The sequence below is a fragment of the Natator depressus genome, chromosome 3 (assembly GCF_965152275.1).
Source record: "Natator depressus isolate rNatDep1 chromosome 3, rNatDep2.hap1, whole genome shotgun sequence".
Classification (NCBI taxonomy): Eukaryota; Metazoa; Chordata; order Testudines; family Cheloniidae; genus Natator; species Natator depressus.
The window spans coordinates 138,650,119-138,669,165 of record NC_134236.1 but is presented as its reverse complement, the minus strand read 5'-3'; the positions used below and the strand labels follow the sequence as shown (position 1 = coordinate 138,669,165).

The 19,047-nt window shown below is 42.0% G+C and overlaps 1 long non-coding RNA gene across 1 annotated transcript; it reads left to right on the top strand.

The window, feature by feature from the left end:
* Positions 1 to 214: 214 nt before the first annotated feature.
* On the top strand, positions 215 to 11,668 carry LOC141985119 (uncharacterized). Its single transcript, XR_012638872.1, has 3 exons — positions 215 to 463; positions 760 to 941; positions 7,935 to 11,668. It is a non-coding gene; the product is annotated as an uncharacterized LOC141985119 (long non-coding RNA).
* The last annotated feature ends 7,379 nt before the right edge of the window (positions 11,669 to 19,047 follow it).

Sequence of the window (19,047 nt, the reverse complement as noted above, 5' to 3'; positions counted from 1 at the left end):
TTTCAAGCAGCGCGCGCTCCTGGCCTCGAGACTCCGCCCCGCCCCCGGAGCCACTCGAGCGCGGCCTGGCGACAGACGGCCCCTCCCAGCATGCCGGGCGCGGCGGAGCGTTGCAGGCTGGGATATGTAGTCCGCAGGGGGCGGGGTCCTGCTGCCCGGCGGGCGGCAGGACCCCGGCCGGCTCGGGTATGGGCGGGGGCGCTGGGCTCCGGCCCTCCCGTGATTAGGGAAGGGCCGGCAGCTGGGGCCGGGTTGTCAGGCGCCCGCCAGCCCCACGCGGGGAACGTCTGGAGCCTGGACCCCGCGCGGCCCCTGGGCTCGCCCGGGTGCAGAGAGGAGCGGAGCGTCCCGCGGCCGGGGCTTAGGGGGATCAATGTGCCCCACGCAGCTCCCTGCCCCGCTCCCCTCCCCAGCATCCGCGTTGTCCCCCTGCCTGGCCAGAGCCTTTCCCTAGCGCACCTAGGTACTTACTGCAGGGTGGGGCGGCGCGTAGCTACAGGTACCTTACAAGTGCTGCTAGCAGTGAAGACCTACACCTAGAAATAGTCCCAGGGCATTGGGTTAAGGGGTTGCATCAGCTCTCCCCAGGCACGCACACACACAAAGACCACTTGGACCCAGCAACGGGCCTGGGGGAGGTGGGCAACATTTTTCAAAAGCTGGGGGGGGGGGGGGGGGACGGACAAGGAATTTTTAAAAAATAAAAATGGAAGGGGATTGTTTATAAAAAGTTGGAATTTTTCCTCCTTTTTTGACCAGCTCTCCTGCTCCTCCCAGGACCAGCACAAAATGTGGCCCATTCCAGACATCAGATCCACATGGAGCACACTGGAGCTCCCCATGGCAGCTGAAGTCTGGCTGCACGTTGCACAGATTGTGTTGTAGGATCAGAGCCTGAGACAGTACCTGCCCTAAGGATAGGAAAGAAATTTACAAAAAGGGTAAGTTAGCTTTTTGTCCATCAGCAGTTGGGGCTGCAGAGTAATGTGCACAAACTTGCAATCCTGAGGAGCAGAAACATTGACAGGGATAGGGTGATGTTTCCCCTATCCAGATGTCCACTTGTTGCTAGCACATAATGCTAGGAAATGTTTAAAGGTGAAATATTAAGGAATTAAAACTTTTTAGTTATAACATATTATGGTCTTGTTTCTGAATCGGTTTTGAATCTTGACTTCTACAGTTAATATTTTCTGAGCCACCATGTAAGATTTTTTGAATTTTTCCAAGAGGGAAAGAATTTAAGTAAATAAAAATAGAGGAGGACAATGTAGAAATAATTGTTATCATACGTGGACATTCATCTAGTACCTATAAAGGGGACAGACGAGGCCCTGCCAATCTTGCTCCCAACTCAGAGTGCAGAAGTAGAAATTTCCCCCACCCCCTCTAGAGGCAAAGACTGCAGGGGGACAAGAGAGGCTATTATAAGGCTTTAAGATACTTTCAGTAACTTAGATGTCCTCTCTACCTGTTTCTTACCCAGAATCTATTGTAGTGTTGCCAGCAGGATAGAAAAGCAGCATTAGGTCCGTACTAGTGGACTATGTTAACTGAGGCATCTGGACATAGGGACAGAATGAGGGGATGGTTTGAAAGAAATATTTTTTAAATTGTAGATTAAGATATGTAAGCCTGGTGTTTCACTTATGTTGCAGAGTATTAGTTTTTGTCTGATCTATGTCAATTGAAAGCTCATCAGCCAGCGACCTTCCTTCTTCATGAGAGCTGGGAGGAGTTCTGGTAGCCATGGTCCCTTGGAATAAGTTACTGATTGTGATTGCAGTATGTAACTTATTATAGAATCCTTGGCGTGATGGGTCCTTCCCAAGAAGTTAGAAAAGGTTTGGTATTTCAGTAAAAGTTTCTTGCATGTACTCATTGCTCATTCTGAAACGGTTTTGTGGATTAAAGCTCAAACAAGTAATATTTATGACTATGTATTTAATATGTTTTTCTTTAAAGTTAGGTAGGATCACATTCAAGTTTGAAACTCTCCCATTCCATCACTTTTCGTGTTATCTGAGTACAAATAAATGTTTTTGTTTTTTTAAAGCAAGGAAACAATTGCCCTCTCTTTGGGGAATACCCAGAAGTAGGGATAAGGTGCAGGTTTGTGTGTGTGGCTTTTGCACAGATAATTGGGGATGAAGGGAGAGGGTTTTGACCACTGAAAAACAGAACTTGTATTTTCTGTGGTAATATCAATTAATGTATATGCATGATGCAGTGTTGCCAGCTCACTTGATATTTGGTCTGTTCCACCGCTCCTGGAGGCAAGTTATTACATGAGAATCTCAGCTTTCATTTTAAAAATATTAAATTTCTAGCCCTCATGAGTGCAGAGAGGAGTCTGAAAACATGAACTGAGGTTGCCCTAAATGGCCAAAAACCAGAAAGCAAAAAAAAGGATACAGAATGTATTGCCTTGAAAAAATCAGAAGATTCAAAAAAATAGCCTCATGATTTGTGGGGCCTGAGTCATGATTTTTGAAGGTTTACGATTGGCAGGACCACTTAATGCAGGTTTTGTGTAACTACCAGTCTTTTGTTTTTCCTTAATCAAATTCAGGGTCAGCATGCAGGAAAGATTGTGTCCTTTTTGTATTTAGTTTCTATTTTTAGTTATTTGTTTTCCTTTGATACCAGAGCACATCTGTGTATTCTGGTATACAAAAGCAGAAGTTTTTCTGGTAGGTGTGAATTAAAACCAAAAACCACTGTAGGAGCAAAAATATATTCACATCTGTTACTTTTTTACAGTAACTGAAATGTTAAGAGGCTAAATAGTAGTGAATGAAAGTTATGCAAATCTTTTTTTAAAGATATGAATCATGAATTTAAACACATCAGCTGTCTGTTTTGTGGTATTTACAGATTATTAAATTTTTTAATTAATAATTAAAATACAATGCCCTTTATGGGGTGGATATTTAGTGGCAACTTTTTTCAAACTCGTAATTCTAGAGTGCAAACCGGTTCAGTTAAAACAAGGGATTTAACTGTAAAAAGGCATCTTCTGTAACTGTGACCTGCTGCTGAAGGCAGATTTTACACGACACAACACCTAACAAGACAGTTTTAAAGGTTATAACACATGTAACTCAAAAAGCATCACAGAGGATTGGCAGAATACAGACAGAGAACTCAGCCCTGCACTCTACCCAGGGAAAACACGTACTGCTTTTTAAGGAAGGAGTGGGGAGAATTCGACTCCGAGTGACTGAAATGCCAAAGGACAGATACTTGCATTTACACCAGTGCAATTCTAGGCTAAGATATTTAAAAATGGGTGGCAAAAGTTAGGCTTCTAAATCCATATTTAGGCTCCTAAGTAATTGGCTTGATTTTCCAAAGTGCTGACCAGCCATAGCTCCTACTGATGTCAAAACAGTGAACTAATGATTTTTTTAAAGTCAAATCACAATGTAAAAAATGCATTTGAGTGAGATTTTTATTGCAATAATCTGCATATTAGGCTGTTGTTCTAAAATATCTGTGCACTCATATGCGGGACCAGGACACGAAGTTAGCTATCTGCTTCTATCCATCTGAAGTGACATTGTATTCTTCTTTTCTATTTAATGGTTAAAATATACAGTCAGGCATTATTTGATAGCAAACTACTGCACAAGTACCATAGACCAGGACAGCAGGCGAGTTATTACATTGCACACCCTAATTGTTGCCCACCAGCACTACCTATAATGAAACCTATAACAGATACTAATTTAGCTTAGTCCTAATTTTTCCTATCCTCAGGAGTTATGTATGCAATTCTTTGATAAAGGCACTGCTCTAGCCTAGCAAATTTGGAGAAAGGAGAGCAGGTATGTGCACATGTGGTCAGACAATGTAAATTTCACTGCACTCCCACAAAAATCCCCACAGCCTCTCCATTCCTGGATCTGATTCTCCAGTATCACTGGTATAGATACCAGGGTGCATGTGTTTCCAGCAGCCAGTGATGGCAACCTTGAAACCTAGTATCTGTTATCACTAACTTAGAATCACAGTTCGTTTCTTTTCTTTTTCTTTAAAACAAAACAAAAAGGAACGGTAATTTATTTTAAACCAGTTTATTCAGCTACTATTAGAAACAGTCAGAAAAGTGGGTGTTTGAATCCTGATTGAGAGTGTGTTGGTTATAAGTCAATAGGAAGTGCAAAATAGACTCCTTCTAATGTTTGGATTGATCTGGAGCAAAATCATAATGGCAAGATTGGTGGTGGGTGATTCAAATCCAGTCCCTTGCCTCTGAAATGGTAAAAGGGTTTGTTTGGATGTTTGGTCCATCTTTAATTACAAATAAATAATAAATCCCTTAAATAAATAGCAGTTCTCATTCTCAAGCACTGCACAAACATGCCTAACGCCATATATAATCCAAACTATTATGTTTCTGTCCATATTATCAGTAGCCATCCAGGCATCATGGGGCAGCACTCCATGTACTGTGGTGAATCGTGGAGATCTTTCTGGTTCCTATTTTCATTTCCTGCCACACCTCACTAAGAGTACCAGGCATGGCCTCTCCTGTCAGCTGGTTTCCCATCCCTACTATAGTATTCTACATACCAGCTTGCCTTCCTGAGCCCAGCCCTCTCTAGTCCAGCAACTTTAGACTGTCAAATCTATACTAAAGCAAGGCACTTCCAACACCGCTCCCTATGGAGACCCAGTAACCCATTGCTTCTATCCCTGCTTGACAGCCTGTACACTAGTCCTTCCAATCCCTTCCCCAAAACTGGGCCCAGCGGCCCAACACTCTAATCCTGCCCCAAGGATGCATTTGGTAATTCCGCACTTCTATCCCTTCATGAGATCCAGGATCTCTGTGCTTCCAGTCCTAACTCCAAAGTAGCCCGCCCAGTAAACCCACCCCAAACCTGGATATCAGCAGCTGTCTGCTTGTAAATCTACTGCTGTAAAGATCAACTTTGCCTCCTAATCCTACTCCTAAAGCAGGTTCCCAGAGCTTCCAACCACATAAAGCTAGATATAGCAACTTAGGCCTTCCAACGCCATATCCGAAAAGCAGGAATCCCCTTCTGTATGTCCAACCCTGCGTCAAAGCAGGCAGTGTGTTTTCAACCCCTCCTCCACCCCCCACACTAATAGGTCCCCCAGTTACTGTGAGGAGTATTCTGTTACATTTATCCTCAGTGCTGTAGGAGTTAAAATCATGTGGACTTGATCTCTGTAGCACAAAAAATATTCTCAAGCATCCACTTTCAAGATTAATAATTTCTGATATAAAATTAGCAGTAGAAAGTGAGACAGCAACTTTGTGAGCCAGAGGTAAATGAGAGTGTAAAAAAATCAGCCTTGTAGTGTAGGGTTACTGCCTTCCATCTATATTTTTAGTGGTCAGTGTGTGAAAAACAATTGTTTTGCTTGATTTCTAAATCTTGTTCCTCTTATTCTCAGTCTGCTCAGTGTGTTTCTGCTGTTCCATTTATTTTTGGCTCCTATAGCAGATGGGTACTGGACTTCTTAATGTAAAATAAGAGAATAATTTATTTATTTCACATTGAGGCTCTATCCTCATATCAGTTTAAACTTCAAACAGCTACTCCAAGTTCTTGCACCAACGTAATACATGGAATAGGGGATCAAATTTTGCCCTCACTGAAATCCCATACAGTCCGTGGGGTTTCACAGGATATCCGTGGGGATAGTATTTAGCCCATAATTTGCTTTATATATTGGTCAGAATAAGAAAACTATGAATATGAATAATTGTCTCCCCTCTATATCTTTGGGACTCAAATACCAGGTCAGAGTCATATTTGGGCAAAAATATGAATCTAATCTGAGAACAGAGGCCCTTAAAAGTACCTTTCTACAGAGATGTGCAAAGTACACCATTCCAGTGAAACCTCATATCAGGTGAACTTCATCTGGTTTCAGATTTCATTATGAACTCAAAATGCACTGAGGTTTGTTTAAAAGTTTGCCTATCGTTAACTGAACCCATAAAGAAGCAGCAGAATCCCCAAGTGTAATGAATGCCCAGACCAGCATTATTTGTTTGAAATCCAGGTCCAACAACATTTTAAGGTACCTAACTGAGAGCCCATAACAGAAAAGCCCTCAGTACCACACAAAGTCAAGAGCTGGGTAGTGGTGGGTCATTTGGAGAATCTGAACCAAAGGGACCTGTCACTGTTTCATACCCAGTTTGATCACAGCCAGTCATGGCATGGGACACTCCAAGTATTACCGGGGTGTCATGTGCTGGAATTCACTGGATTCTTTTTTCTAGCTGCTGGTAGAATGAGTCCTTTTCCACAAGTGATGAGTCTTTTTTTGTGTAGGTCACATTGACAGGTAAGTGTCCGTGGTGATTTTGTAGCCCAGCATCGAGTAAGCATGGAGAGACGGGGTTCCACGTGGCTAACGTCTATGCTAGAGGTTGTCTAGCGAGAAATGCCATACCATGAGTTCCGTGTGGACCATCAGGGTGGAGAAATGTAGCTTCTTCCCCAGTAACTTCATTGCTTTGTGGCAGACAGGCCTCTGTGATGCCAGCAATTACAATCTTGTAATGGATGGGTTCTTTGAGAAGAGCTGTCTTGCACCCTGAGTTTTCAGTGTGAACGTGTTCCATACAACGACAGACTTTAAGGTCAGAAGGGACCATCGTGATCATAAACCTGTTACAAAGGTCTAGCTCTTCTGCCCTGTGTGGTCCATGAATCCACAGTTGTGGCTTCCCCACCATTGGGAAACTTGGCCCTTGTCTGCTGGGTCCATCACTGGCCTTTTCTCATTATTCTGAGCAGGGCCCTTAATGGGTACTACCAACTAGGGCCAGTGAGACCCAATGCTTACGTTGGCAGAAATAACAATACATTGCTGACATAGAGCAGCTTACGCTGCCACTACCTGTGCCAAATCATGATATTTTCTAATATGGCACAAATGCAAATTATTAAGACTAGTTTGCAGCAGAGGTAGGACCAAGACCCAGCACATCCTAGCTCCCAGCCCTGGACTTATTCCTCTAACCAACGCCTATAGCTTTTTGAGGGGAAGGGCTCCACTAGCAGTTTTTCTAAAATTCACAAGTTTGTAAATTGTTGAGGAGTAGTACCTCTCAATTTTTCAAGATTGAAAAAAAATACTTTGCTCAATTTTATTAGAAGACTTAGAAGATTTACAAAGTTGTTTCAATCTCACTGAAGTTTCAGACCTGAAAATAGTAAATGTTTTTAGTAAAAAAATGTTGCCTGTGACTATTTCACCCAGCTCTGAGCCTTTGGGACCTCTATCCCTTTTTGCCTTTCTGTGTTTTCTGGGTCGAAGGCCTAGTAGCCTGCCACCATCCACCACCATTCTGTGAGTCTGTGACAGAGCCCTCCCCTTCCTCAATTCTTCAGTAACACTTTCCTGTAGAACTTCCATGAAGATTAATGAAGTATGAGGCTATATCAGTTCTGTCCAGTCACACTAAAGGAGTGCATCTATCTGTCTCTCCCATATATGCATTCCTCCACCGCTTTGCTCTGAGGGAGGTTAAACCAAAACTGGCTAATCTTCAGCTACAGTTATTTTAGCAGCAGCTGAAAATTGCCTCATGATAGAGCACCAGAGATTTTTTTTCATCCCAGTTGTAAAACCTCTTACAATACGTGTTTTGTTTTTTCTTTAGGTACTGATACATTACATGTTACCAAACTCAGACCCCGACTGAAAAAATGTGGTGGTAGCGTGTTTGCATTTTGTATTTGACCCTGAAGCCTCTTGGAACCAGGGAGACCATATTTGGCCACAACCATTACACTGAATACCAAGTGGGCAATATATGAGCCTGATTATTTCTGTCCCGCATGGTGGAACAGTGAAACCCGAAGACATCCCTGATTGAGATGCTGGTTTCTGTGATTCAAACACATTATTTTGTATTTTCTCTCATAATTGTCTTCCAGGAAGCATTCAAGACGTTCAGAAATGCAAGGTGGATACAAATCAGGACAAGAATAGAGATTGTTTGGACCCTTGCTAAAGAAATCAGAATCCTTAATGGTAATTTCTCCCCATATCTTCTTATAAATTATCTCCAGAGGATCAAGATGGATGCCAACAGGAAAAAGGAAGAAGATCCCTTTGAAATTCCCCAAGCAGAAAAAGCCTGGGGAGACTTTATAAAGTTTATGAGATCAGCAAAATTGCAGATGATAGGAGGCCTTATTGTAGATATCCATGGACAAACGCACCCTGAGCAATGGATAGAACTGGGTTACACCCTTTCAAAAGCATCACTCAATTCAGGGAAGTTTTCTCCATCAGGCTCTTCTATTTGCTATCTTGTAAACCAGGTGCACAGTGTTTCTTTTGAGACTTTGCTCAGAGGATCCAGAAGCCTGGGTAAGTTTATTGAAGCGCAGGAGAACAAATGGTATCTTTGTGTTCCTTCTCCAACAAACCCCAAGCCAAAACCAGGGGTTATTATAGTGGAGGCTATATCACTAAGACTTTTGGGTCTACGTATACCAGCACTGTCGATGCCATTCAGATTGAGTATCCCAAGTTTTGTAAAGCTGTAGAAAGGGCTATAATAAATTTCTGGCAAACTAACTACAGCAGCCAGAGAAATTATAAGCTTCTGGGATGATAAAGGAAACAGGCACATGTGTTAGCATAGCTACTTTACAAAGTATAACAATTGGTCTGATCCACATTCCTGTGTATTTCCATTTGGCTTTAACATGTTTGGAATTCTTTAAGAATAAAGCAGTGGGGACAGTGAAGGAAAAAGATCTAGAATGCAAACAAATGGAGTTCCAGTGATAAAAGGACAGTAATCTGTATTGAAAACCCATGGCTAATATCAACAAAGGAATTAAACCAATGCTTATTAGTAGATCCCATAAAAGAGACTGGTAACCTCAGTGATGCCCAGGCCAAACTGAGTGAGTGTAGCTGTATTTCACCTACCTACCTACCACATCACTACTTTATCTTGCTGAAGACATATTTGTAGATTCTGGTAATTTTGGTACAATTCCTCCAAATGACATGGACCCTCTCTGACACCGATCCATACAACTGTTCTGCAATGAGTGTTAGCAGAATCCTGAGCTCATTGAAGACCCTTGTGGAAGTTCCCACTGGCTTTAAAGAGTACAGGATCAAGCTTTTTCGTACATGGGTTAAGAATTCAATGCTTACTGTCATGATTGTGGAGCAGAGAGAGAAGCAATTCTCTCATTTCCAATCTGTAGAGAAAAAGGTCTAGAATACAATGAACTACAATATTCCTGCTAAAGAATTATTCTGTCTGCATTGTGCAATGCATAGATAAAATGCTAAAATAGTCTTCTTATTGAAATGAAGTATCTGTCTCTTATTAGGAGTATTTTAAAACAGATAGGTCCTTGTGCTGTTTGTCAGACAATGCCTAATTTTGATAATATGAACTTCATGTAGACTCTCTGGGATGGAGATCATCATTTTATTTTTTATTTGTCCAGTGCCTGGCACAATGGGGTCCTGGTCCATGAGTGGGGTTCTTAGGTGCTATTGTAATAGAAATAACTGCACTTACCCAGCTTAGTCTACTGCTGGTTTTACATTGATCAAAGAAGCAGCTTCTTGAGCCTTACCTAAACTATGCAGTGATCCTGTTAAAGCTAAGCAGCTCTGGGCTGGGGTTAGTACTTGGATGGAAGATCTCCAAAGAAAGTACGTGTGCTGCATGAAATAGCCGGGGTGATTCTGTACATAGCATTCTTCCCTCTCAGAGCCTGGACCATCGCCGACTGAAGTCAGTGGAAATCATTCCATTAACTTCATTCAGCACTGGATTGAGCCTTTAGTCAGTACTGCATATAGTCAGTATACTGCATATACAGCCTTTAGTCAGTACTGCATTGTTAGAGAAGGGCCACGGTGCCACTGGGAGTATCATCAACAAATGGAACAATGGGGGAGCTGACAGCAATCTGAGTACAAATCAGCATTTAGGAAATGCAGACAATAAGTTAAGCTAAAAAGTCTATGGCCAGTAAGAATAAAAGGGCACTAACAAGAAATTTCTTAAATCAGGAACAAATGAAATCCTTGTAGGGTACAGGTCTGATACTAGATAAAGATAGTAAAATGGTTAATCATAAGACATGTATTCAGTAAATATTTCCATTCTGTAGTTGGAAAGAAGCAGGATGTCATATTTTACAACAAAATTCCAAAGATGATGTTAAAATAGTTATTAAACATCGTGAAAGAAATAGGGGTAGATGACTTGCACACAGAAGTATCAAAAGAATTGGCCAAGGAAGTCTCTGAACCATGAATGTGAATTTTTAACACATCTTAGAACATGGGGGAAAGTGTTAGAGGACTAGGAAAATACTAATGTGCCCATAACTTAAAAGTGTAAATGACCCAGGTAACTATAGGCTGGTGAACTGGACATCAGTTCTGGGCAAATATCATGAAAGGGTTGAGATGTGATGCAATTGGTAAATAATTAAGAGATGGTATTATATTTAATGCCAACCAGCAAGGTTTGACATAGGTCTCAAACAACAGTCATACTGTTTTTTGATGAGTTGGCAAGTTTGGTTGATAAAGGTAACTGCTGACATAAGAGTTCTGTAAGGCATTTGACTTAGTCCTGCATGACATTCTGATCAGAAAACTAACACTATACAAAACCAATGCAGGCCACATTAAATGGATTAAAAACTGATAGATCACAAAAAGTAATTGTAAATTGGGACTTGCCATCCAATGGGAGCGTTCCTAGTGTAGTCCTGCAGGAATCTGTTCTCAGCACAGTGCTAGTCAATATCTTTATTAATGATCTGGAAGAAAATATTAAAACCTTGCTGGAAAATCTCACAAATGACAGGGACCAGCCTGGATCACTTGGTAAAGTAGGCTCATTTGAAAAATATGCATTTTAGCACAGCCAAATGAAAGGTCATACATTTAGAAACAAAGAATGCAGCTCACACTTCTAAGATGGAGGACTATTTTGCAATGCAATGACACTGAAGAGGCCTTAGGGTGTCATCATGGTAGACAACCAATTGAACATGAGTGAATGCCATCCACAGATGTGTAAGCAGGGGAATACCAAGCAGGAGTAGGGACATGGTATTACTTCTGCATGCATCATTAGTGAGACTGTTCTATAAAATGATGAAAGGTGTCATAAATATAAAGGGAAGGGTAACAACTTTTATGTATGTAGTAATATAAAATCCCTCGTGGACAGAGGTACAGAATCCCCTTACCTGTAAGGGGTTAATCAGTTCAATTAACCTAGTTGGCACCTGACCAGAAGGACCAATGGGGAAGAAGATACTTTCAAATCTGGGGCGGGAGGGGGAAGGCTTTGTTTTTGTGCTCTCTCAGGAGACAAAGAGAGAGACTAAGCAAGTAATCCAGCTCCTGCTGAATGATACATCTAAAATTACAGGACTAGTAGGTAATATCAAGGAAATGCGTTAGAGTATCTTTTGTTTTAGCTTGTGAAGTTTTCTTATGCTTAGAGGGAGGTTTATCTCTTTTTTTGTAACTTTAAAGTTTTGCCTGGAGAAGAATCCTCTGTATTTTGAATCTGATTACCCTGTAAAATTACTTTCCATCCTGATTTTACAGAGGTGCTTCTTTTACTTTTTTTTCCCTTTATAATAAAGTTCTGTTTTTTTTAAGAATCTGATTGGTTTTAGTGCCCTAAAAACCCAGGGATTTGGTCTGTGCTCACCTGTACCAATTGGTGAGGATATTATTCTCAAGTATCCCCAGGAAAGGGGGTGAAGGGGCTTGGGGGAATATTTTGGGGAACAGGAACTCCAAGTGGTTCTTTTCCTTGAATCTTTGTCTAACTCACTTGGTGGTGGCAGCGAATACCATCCAAGGACAAGAAGGGATTTGTGTCTTGGGGAAGTTTTAATCTAAGCTGGTAGAAATAAGTTTAGGGGGTCTTTCATGCGGGTTCCCACATCTGGACTCCAGAGTTCAGGGTGGGGAGGAAACCCTGACAAAAGGTCCGGTAAACATGCCTTATAATGAGAGGTGTTTTGATCACACTGTACAAGGATCTACATGGCTAAGAGATTTCTGATAGGGGATCCCTCTTTAGCAGGAAAAGGCATAAGAAGCTGAAGCTAGGCAAATTCAGAGTAGAAATGAGGCATACCTTTTTTTAACACAGAGAGTAATTAACCATTGGAACATAGTGGATTCTCTGTCACCTGAAGTCTATAAACAAGACTGGATGAGTTTCTAAGAGATAGACTATAGCTCAAACAGAAATTACTGGGTTAGGTTATTTGGTCTGGGTCATGCAGAAGGTCAGACTAAAGGGTCATAATGATCCTTTTTGGCCTTAATCTATTAATCTTTTGATCAAGGTATAAAATAAAATGTAGTGTCTTGTCCACTTTTGATTAAGTTCCTACAGCATGTTTCTTAACGAAATGGATGTTCAATCTGGGATCTTGGACCATATTTATTTTTGAGCAGTTCTAATTTTCCTTGTAGTGTCTTTAGATATGGTAAAAGTAGATTTATGGCCCATATTGTGCCATTATGTTTTAATCAGAACTCCTCGCTAATTTCAGTGGAGATTACTAAACACAATACAGTCCTTGTTATTTTATAGTGTTGTTAAACAGGTGCTGTATTTCATGCCAAAGGTAGTGAACACTGTGCAGCTCATAAAGCACTTCAGGATGAAAGGTGCTATATTAATGTAAGATATTATTTCTGGTGCCAGAAAAGGGCTGGGCTTGCTTTTGAGATAGAAAAAGAGGATACTACACAAGAAAAATTTTACCATAAAACATTTTAATATTGCTGTACCACAGGGGAGTAAAGGAGGCTGGAATTTTGATTTTAAAACAGTATCTAGTTTAATAGTTTTTAACTCTCAACACTATTCATTGGGTTATCAGTTTTAGAACTTGGCTTCAGGGTACAATCATATGGAGGACAGGAAAGCTATTTGGTAGGTTTACGCTCATCCTGCAATGGAGGTGGGTAAGACATTTAATTAACACAAAAATCAACTACAGATTGTTAATAGAGTTGCTCTCCAATCTGTCATCTTCAGCTATCACATTGGTTTCAAACAGCTACATGCAAGGGCATAAACAGTAGTTTTGAGCACCCAAAACCCATGGAGCTTACAATTTAAAATTGACAGAACAGTGAGGGTCATAAATAGAAAAGATGGGTGTGGTGGGGAAAGGAGGACTTTTACTAAGTCTCCATTAATCTTTCTTTAAACATGCCTAAGATTCTGTAGATATGGCTTGTAATATATACAGTAAAGCAAATAAAGCCATTGGGGTCAAATACTGATCTCAATTACATTGGTGTGAATCTATGGATTTACATAAGTGTAATTAAGGTCAGCATCTGTCCTATAAATCTGACTGTACCAGGGGAAGTAAAGGAATTTTAGTCCATCGATAGGTCTGGTTATCCTGACCAAAGATAATTTTTGGTATTACTGGGTTATTTCAAGTATCAGAGGGGTAGCCGTGTTAGTCTGTATCCACAAAAACAAGGAGGAAACCAGTGGCACCTTAAAGACTAACAGATTTATTTGGGCATAAGATTCTGTGGGTAAAAAAACCCCAAAGAATCTGAAGAAGTGGGCTTTTTTACCCAGGAAAGCTTATGCTCAAATAAATCTGTTAGTCTTGAAGGTGTCACCAGACTCCTCGTTGTTTTTGTGGGTTATTTCAGTTATTGGTCAGCAGCCTGGTGGATGAGCCAGGTAGCATTAACAAACAAATCCTTAGGGTTTTCTTTTTTAATATCTCTAATTAACATATACACAGATTGCTATTTCTGGGTCAGCTGAAAATAATGGCTTGACATTTTCTAGGAATGTAGTCAAAGATTAGTCATAAAGAGGGAGCAAAAGAAAGAGCATATGCACCATCCTGTCCTGACCATATACACCCAGAGAGCTTCTGATCAACCCATTTCACATTATCTTAGCCTATTTATCATCTTTCCTCTAGCCTCTTATGTCTGCTGGTGAATCTGGCAGTTGATTCCATGCACTAAACAGTTTTTCTGCATGAAAAGTTTTTCTGACTTGATTGGCTTGCTCCACAAACTTGTCTGTAATTCATCACTGCCCAGAGTTATACAGTGACTTGAAACATCCTTAAGTTAGGTTTAATAGGCTCAGTAATCGCTGCAGAAAGATCAAGAAGCCAACTTTCCCTTCAAAATCTGCACTTATCTGAAGCTAAAATAGATCTGACCCTAAACTTGTCTTCCTAATCTCAGAAGACCAGATTCAACCATGCAAGTGCAACTCACATGGAGGTTAATGGGAGCAACGCCTTACGCAAGAGCTGAGTTTGGCTCAGACCTCTGGTAACAGAAGTTGTATTTGAACAGGAGCCACTGCTAAAATCTCCTGATTTGAAATGTGTACTGATACTGTTAAAAAGAGAATTTACTTTTCATTGGAAGTGCTGGATTGGCAGCCTGGAATAGCAAAATACCCTCTTTGGCTGTAGAACAGGTACAGCAGTTATAGAAGCATCCCATAAAGGGGTGTGACCCATCTCTTAAAAGCACTTCCCTGGTCAAGCACGTGGTACCTGTAGTTCTCAATTTTTCAGTTTATGGTGCCCCATCAGCCACTGCTCAGGCGTGTCTTTGGTGACTCAGCCCTCCAGCCAAGTCATGCACAGTCCATATGCAAACAAAACAAACCCCTTCTGGAGTACACTGTCCAAATGGACCTATCTCAAAGCCCTCAGTCATGTCCTGTAGCCCTCCCTGGGCTCAGACCCTTCACAGTCCAACAGGGCCCCCCATAGTATCCCTCCATTGGCAACGTCTCTGTAGCCTTCCCTGGGCTCCAGTCCTCAGTCTGCCCAACAGGGCCTACCTCAGTACCCCAGTTGGCCAATTTACATGCAAAGGTACCTGCTCAGGGGTGGAGGAGCACCCTCAAGGCTTCCTCCCTGAAGGCTCTTCACCTGCCCTTGAGTCCTCTGACCCAACTCTCCAGCTGGATCAGCCTCAGTACAGCCCCCTTCAGTGGGTAACAGTTCCACATACAGTCCCTTCCCTGGGCCTGTCTAAACTCCCTTCTCTTAGGGCACAGCCACCTCCCCAATGGCTATTGGGGGGAACCCAGGCTCACCCACTATAGGTCCCAGCCCAGCAACCTTCTAAGTTGTAGCCACATCCCTTTAAACTGCTTTTCCCTGGACCACTTTCCTGTAGCCCATCTTAGTTGAGTCCTGGCAATCAGCTGGAAGCTATTCCCTCACTTCCCTTTTGCCTGACAACAACTAACTGTCTTAGCTCCACCCACCAGCCTCTTGCTCCTCCAGTCCCTGCAAGCAGACTGAACTCACCATGCCCTGGCAGCTCCTTATATACGAGCCTGCTGGGCCCTGATTGGCTGCTTCCCCTGCAGCCTCATTCATTGACTGCTTGGAGGACCTCTCTCCTGCTCCTTTCCTGAGATGAGTGTGGCAAGACCTTGAGGCCTCCAAAGAACTCTACCTCTAACAATGACCCTGCAGCATCAGCCCTCAATTCCTGATTTTCCTATAGGCATGCCCTCCAGCACTAACACTAAAGAGCAGCACTGGGCCTTGCTTTCAGTAGCAGAAGGTGTGCTGCCTAGCTCTTCTGAGATTACCGCTGTCAGGTTGTCAGATGCAGCAGCTAATGGAGGCAGGCTTTGGGGAATGCAGCCACTGGGAGAGGGGCAAAGAAGCCAAAGTAGTAATAAACAGGGGGACCATATCAACTTCATATCTCCTGTCAGTAGACGTACATGCTCAGGCTAGTTCCTTATTCCCGGAGTTGATAGGTGGCAGAATATATAAGTAACATTTCAGCCTCCTCTTTAAGGCAGTTCTCTGAAAAATTTTCAAAGATATACTGTATATGAGAGAGTGAGAGATTGACTCGCTCTGGACAAGAATACACAATCAGGATGAAACTATTTGTGATTTGACATGCCACACTGACTGATGTGGAGAATCACTGGTTGCAAGTGCATTTCTTTGTTTAGATTTCATAAAATGCCTAACCCCCTACCTTTGTGGGGAAAAGCAATGTTGGAATCGGTCAGGTTTGGAATATCAGTGAAGGAAGATTGATCTATGCAGAGACAATATTTGACATGTTTAAACTCAGCTGCCAAGGAAGGATATATACCAAAGGAAAGCGTTTAACAGAATTTGACTCATGTAGGTGGAGGCACTCTACCCTGAAAAGCAAATCAAACCAGAGGAAAGCAGTTAGGAGTATAATTCAATCCAAAAAGGCAATCAGTCTGGACATGTTATATCTTGAATTCTGATGGGGTACTACCTTTACTACAGACCAATTGTGATGGTGAAATTTATTCCAGTACTGGAAAAAACTATCTAGGTTCAGATACATTTATATAAGCAACATTATGGAATGAAACCATAGTTTAAGAGTGCAAGTTACAGTTGTGTGATGCATTAGTTTTCTTTATAAAAATGCACCATGGGCTAGGTTGGGCAGCACCCCACTTAGCATGATGGCTTTTGTGAATTCCATTCTGAGATGCCCATCTAACCTAGCACTGAACTCGGGTTTTGTGACCCCCAGTGATTTTCTAGGCACCCAAGTTCCTTTGTGAATCTAGCCATCAGTGCCTCAGTTCCCCATCAGAAAAATGGGGACAATAGTACTTCTCAACTTCACCAGAGTGTTGTGAGGAGAAATACATTAAATACTCAGATGCTACAATGATAGGGGCCATATAAGTACCTAAGATATACAGGCCAATCTATAAATTCTACTACATATTAATGATATAGACTATTCCAAGGGCAAATTAAAGAGAACATATAGATATAGGCAAGGTCCCATGTATCATTCCACAAGGCATCCTAAGTATTACAGCAGACCAGTGTTAAATTTGGTGGAAAATTAGGAATTATAGAATTATGTCTGATTGATCACAAAAATCATTCAGTACAGGTGCATTATTGACACTGTATGTCTACTTTGCTTTCTGTGTCTTGGTTGAGACAGTGCAGATGATGGGTTCATCTTCTTCACTTGCTTCTACAAACAGGATAGTAAGCAACCATCATCCCAGATTCTCCTGCAGTCTATGGCTCCCTCCTTTGGCTTTTTAAGTTTGATTCCTTTAGATCTGAAAAAAAATTGTGTGTTACCTCCCTAACTCAAGTTCCTTGATGAAGCCAGGGTTTGGAAAGCCCAGTGGGTGTTAGCCTGTCCTATCTTTACCAAGCCCCAGCAAGCAAATTAGCAGGTAGATGGGAATAGAACTTGCATTCTTGTACTTCATCCTTAATCTAAAAGGATGGTAACAGATGTTATACCCTGTGGTTCACTTAGACTCTCCCAGCCTGGAGCACCAGACCTGATCAACACACACAGAACCTACATTAGTCAGCATCCAACCATGCAAATGGGTGACACACATAAAGACATGCTAGTATGGTACAAGCATTCCCTAGTTGCCAGTCTACATGGACAGTCTTATTCCAAAGGTGAACAGCTAATCCAGACCTTGTCTCAGTTGGGTTAAGAGTTTCATAGCTCTGAACCATTCTTCTTGTGATCATCTCCGTGTCTATCTTTCTGAGCTCAATTGCTTTCTTGGTAGCACAAAGCATAACAGACACAGTACATTTTAGTCTAGTAACACAATATATAAAATATATGGAAATCAAACTTGCTTTATTGTCAGTGGTGCTGGAACGAGGGGTGCTGTCACACCTCCTGGCTTGAGGTAGTAACAACACTAAATACATTATTTCCATTGTTTCCATAGAATCACAGACTATCAGGGTTGGAAGGGACCTCACGTGGTCATCTAGTCCAACTCCCTGCTCTAAGCAGGACCAATCCCCAACTAAATCATCCCAGCCAGGGCTTTGTCAAGCCTGACCTTAAAAACCTCTAAGGAAGGAGATTCCACCACCTCCTCAGGTAACCCATTCCAGTGCTTCACCACCCTCCTAGTGAAAAAGTTTTTCCTAATATTCAGCCTAAACTTCCCCCACTGCAACTTGAGACCATTACTCTCCTTCGGTCATCTGGTACCACTGAGAACAGTCTAGATCCATCCTTTTTGGAACCCCCTTTCAGGTAGTTGAAAGCAGCTTTCAAATCCCCCCTCATTCTCCTCTTCCGCAGACTGAATAATCCCAGTTCCCTCATAAATCATGTGCTCCAGCCCCCTAATCATTTTTTTTGCCCTCCGCTGGACTCTTTCCAATTTTTCCACATCCTTCTTGTAGTGTGGGGCCCAAAAGTGGACACAGTACTCCAGATGAGTTCTCACCAATGCTGAAGAGAGGGGAAATCCCTCAATCTGCTGGCAATGCTCCTACTTATACAGCCCAAAATGCTGTTAGCCTTCTTGGCAACAAGGGCACACTGTTGACTCATATCCAGCTTCTCGTCCACTGTACCCTCTAGGTCCTTTTCTGCATCATCAGTATCCCCACTATAAAAATTGTTCCAGCACCCCTTTATTGTTACTATTTAGGATTAAACTTTCTATGAAACAATGAAAAACCTCCCCCATTGTCCTCTCTTCTCTTCCCCTTCCTCCATTCATTATTTTCCTTGATACTCTTGTCTCTCTGTTTGCCCTCAAGTTAATCTTTTAAAATAATTGTTTTCCTATCTCCTTACATCTCCCTTCTCTGCACTGTGTTCCCCTCAGTTTACTCATCCTTCTCTGGGCTCCTTCCCTCAAGACCCACTCTGTTCTTCCCCAACATCATCATGAAGTAGCCAGGTCATCTTTGTACTACATTCCCCACAGTCCTGTTGTGGGCATGTCGGTGTCTGCAGAATGGCCAGCTAAGGCCAGCTCCTTAACTGTGCACTCCCAAAGTAGAGAACTTCTGAAATACATGACACTGCATGGGCACACACACTGCAGCAGTTCAAGGTTGCCCCAATTCCTAATGGAGCTTGAAGTAAGCCCAGGTCAATGAATGTGAGAAGGATAGCATTGGCGCACCAGTGCCCAGGAGTGAATCTCATTATTAAGCCAGGGAGGAGGAAAAATGTTTG